Source organism: Convolutriloba macropyga, unplaced genomic scaffold (assembly GCF_964194025.1).
Source record: "Convolutriloba macropyga unplaced genomic scaffold, txConMacr16.3 SCAFFOLD_346, whole genome shotgun sequence".
NCBI classification, from domain to species: Eukaryota; Metazoa; Xenacoelomorpha; order Acoela; family Convolutidae; genus Convolutriloba; species Convolutriloba macropyga.
The window spans coordinates 95001-98797 of NW_027451371.1; the positions used below are offsets into that span (position 1 = coordinate 95001).

Here is a 3797-nt window from a genome sequence, read left to right on the forward strand (position 1 = left end):
GGCTACTCGTTCTTGCTCAGTACTAGGCTGAAAATTAACGAAACTTCGTTACAAACGTTCACATGTTGATGTTTCCGCTTTCGCGTACTCGAAACAACATAATACTAGTCTTTGTAATTTAGTTTCATAATTTCAACTGTTCTCATGCAGAATTTTTGCTCATTCTTATCCCAAATTTTGACCTGGCTACTAGTTACACTCCTTGTACTTATTGCAAAATGACCACAAATTTCAACAGCTTTCACATGTTGCTGTTTCGGCTTTCGCTTACTACAGTCAACATAATACTCGTTGCAAAATAAGTGCTCGGCATCTGCAATTTTCCAAAGACGAAGTTTCGCCAGTTCAATTTTCGCTCGCCAATTATGGCTACTAATTCACACGGTACTGAGCTCAACAACATTAAATTTGTTCAGCAAGACTTTCACATGTTGATGTTTTGGCTTTCGCCTACTAGAAGCAACATAATACTCGTCTTGTTAGCTCATTCAATGAGAATAGCTTTTCCCGTTGAGAATTTTTGCCTTCAATTGGCGTTGTAGTGAGTTTGGCTACTCAGATCACCAAATACTTGTGACAATTCGAACCAGAAATGTTTTCAATTTTCACATGCTGATGTTTCGGATTCAACCTACTAGAAGCAGCATAATACTTGTATTCAACAATTTCTGTATCAAATCCCAGTTTTCTCTGGTGCATCTTTGCCAAACTATTCCAAACTGCCTGAGTCTGAATACCAATTACAGGTACTAGTAAATGCACGTTACTAAGGACTATATAGTTCTAGGTTACTGTACACAACGACGTTCACATGTTGATGTTTCAGCTGCCGCTTACTAGAAACAACATAATACTTATCGTGCATACCTTTCCATAACTTGTCCTTTTCAGATGCATTAGTTTCCCTTTGTCTTGGCTTCTACAGTCAGACTGGCTACTAGTAACAGCACAGTACTAATCACATATCGTTCTACAGTTTGCAGACAACTTTCACATGTTGATGTTTCAGCTTTCGCCTACTAGAAACAACATAATACTCGCTGTATACATTTGTAGTTCTCTATGTAACTTTCATGTGAAGAAGTTTCGCCAGTCTTTTTGACTGTCTCAAATCTGAGTCATGCTTAGGCTACTAGTTGCTTCATAGTACTTATCGCCTCGAGATCATTGAACAAAACTTGATTTTCACATGTTGCTGTTTCAGCTTCCGCTTACTAGAAACAACATAATACTAGTCTCATTAAGTTCCGTCTCTTTGCAATTTTCTTATGAAGAAAATTCGCCATCACAATGACTCCAGCAGTTCTTGATCAAGGAATGCAATCATTGATCAGAATGCTATTATTTGAATCGGTTCTGCTTTAAGTGTTCCAATTTTATTGGAAGCACCAACAATAGAACATCAATGTGTTCAATCGAGAGTTATATAACCCTGAATCGGACGCAGTCAACAGCCGAAGCCGAGACCGCCTTTTGCGTTAGAGAGGTCGGTAAACAAATCTTGCGATTCATACCGAATTAACACATATAGCTGTGCTCCTCTTCGTAAAGCGAGCCAAGTGATCCCCTGTTGAAGGATGTATTTGGACCAATCTAGTAGCATTTGGTTTCCAACAAGCTCTCCCAAGTTAGCTTACTTATTGGGCTTTTCAACCAATTCGGTTGGCTACAAGCATCATCAAAGTACTAGCCACAGTTTGATCGCAAAATTCTACGACTTTCACATGTTGATGTTTCGGCTTGCGCTTAGCCTACTATAAGCAACATAATACTAGTCATATCATAGAGCGTGATCAGCTTGTGACGTTCTCATGATGAAGTTTCACCAACAGTGTCTCACTTCGAGCTTAAATCCAGCTACTAGTAACTACACAGTACTGACTGCAACGATAACTTTTATCTATACCTTTCACATGCTGCGCTTTCGGCCAGGGCCTACTAACGTCAACATAATACTCGATATAAACTTTTGTTCATGATGCAGCTTCCCCATGCAGAAGTTTCGCCTTCAAATGCTCTCTTGGCCATATGACGTAAGAAAAGGTTACTAGTAACATCACAGTACTAGCCACAGTTTGATTGCAAAATTCTACGACTTTCACATGTTGATGTTTCGGCTTGCGCTTAGCCTACTAGAAGCAACATAATACTAGTCATATCATAGAGCGTGATCAGCTTGTGACGTTCTCATGATGAAGTTTCACCAACAGTGTCTCATTTCGAGCTTAAATCCAGCTACTAGTAACTACACAGTACTGACTGCAACGCTAACTTTTATCTATACCTTTCACATGCTGCGCTTTCGGCCAGGGCCTACTAACGTCAACATAATACTCGATATAAACTTTTGTTCATGATGCAGCTTCCCCATGCAGAAGTTTCGCCTTCAAATGCTCTCTTGGCCATATGACGTAACACAAGGTTACTAGTAACATCACAGTACTAGCCACAATTTGATCGCAAAATTCTACGACTTTCACATGTTGATGTTTCGGCTTGCGCTTAGCCTACTAGAAGCAACATAATACTAGTCATATCATGGAGCGTGATCAGCTTGTGACGTTCTCATGATGAAGTTTCACCAACAGTGTCTCATTTCGAGCTTAAATCCAGCTACTAGTAACTACACAGTACTGACTGCAACGATAACTTTTATCTATACCTTTCACATGCTGCGCTTTCGGCCAGGGCCTACTAATGTCAACATAATACTCGATATAAACTTTTGTTCATGATGCAGCTTCCCCATGCAGAAGTTTCGCCTTCAAATGCTCTCTTGGCCATATGACGTAACACAAGGTTACTAGTAACATCACAGTACTAGCCACAATTTGATCGCAAAATTCTACGACTTTCACATGTTGATGTTTCGGCTTGCGCTTAGCCTACTAGAAGCAACATAATACTAGTCATATCATAGAGCTTGATCAGCTTGTGACATTCTCATGATGAAGTTTCACCAACAGTGTCTCATTTTGAGCTTAAATCCAGCTACTAGTAACTACACAGTACTGACTGCAACAATAACTTTTATCTATACCTTTCACATGCTGCGTTTTCGGCCAAGGCCTACTAACGTCAACATAATACTCGATATAAAATTTTGATCATGATGCAGCTTTCCCATGCAGAAGTTTCGCCTTCAAATGCTCTCTTGGCCATATGACGGAACACCAGGTTACTAGTAACATCACAGTACTAGCCACAGTTTGATTGCAAAATTCTACGACTTTCACATGTTGATGTTTCGGCTTGCGCTTAGCCTACTAGAAGCAACATAATACTAGTCATATCATAGAGCGTGATCAGCTTGTGACGTTCTCATGATGAAGTTTCACCAATAGTGTTTCATTCGAATTGGTTCTGCTTTAAGCTCTCCAATTGTTTTGGATGAACCAGTTTTGCCCTTCGAAGCCACTTTTGTGAGCTTTTGTGGGTCTTTACCAAGAGGATATACCTCAAGGCCTCTTTCAATTCCTTTAAGTTCTTTCAACTCCTTTACAGTTTCTAGGTTCACATAGCTGCAAACCTTATTTCTAGTTTTAAGTCTGGCCAACTTGGGGAGAGTTGGTGCAGACCGTGACCAATTCTAGTAGGATGCCACAACAAGAATGTGATCAACTTAGCTTGTCGATGAACCTGCCCCACATTCAAACAACTCTATCGCCTTTTCCTCGTATAGTTATATGCGAGGGCCTCTCATAGAGAGCGCTGTTAGCAACCTTTTCCACATAGACGATAAAGTTGTGAGTGTTTTGCACATGGCTGTTGTCATCACCACGTGACGAGTCAACTCA

At 40.2% G+C, this 3797-nt stretch overlaps 1 pseudogene; it reads right to left on the minus strand.

Annotated features, from left to right (window-relative positions):
- Positions 1-1427: 1427 nt before the first annotated feature.
- On the minus strand, positions 1428-1579 carry LOC142356624 (5.8S ribosomal RNA; annotated as a pseudogene).
- Between the last annotated feature and the right edge of the window lie 2218 nt (positions 1580-3797).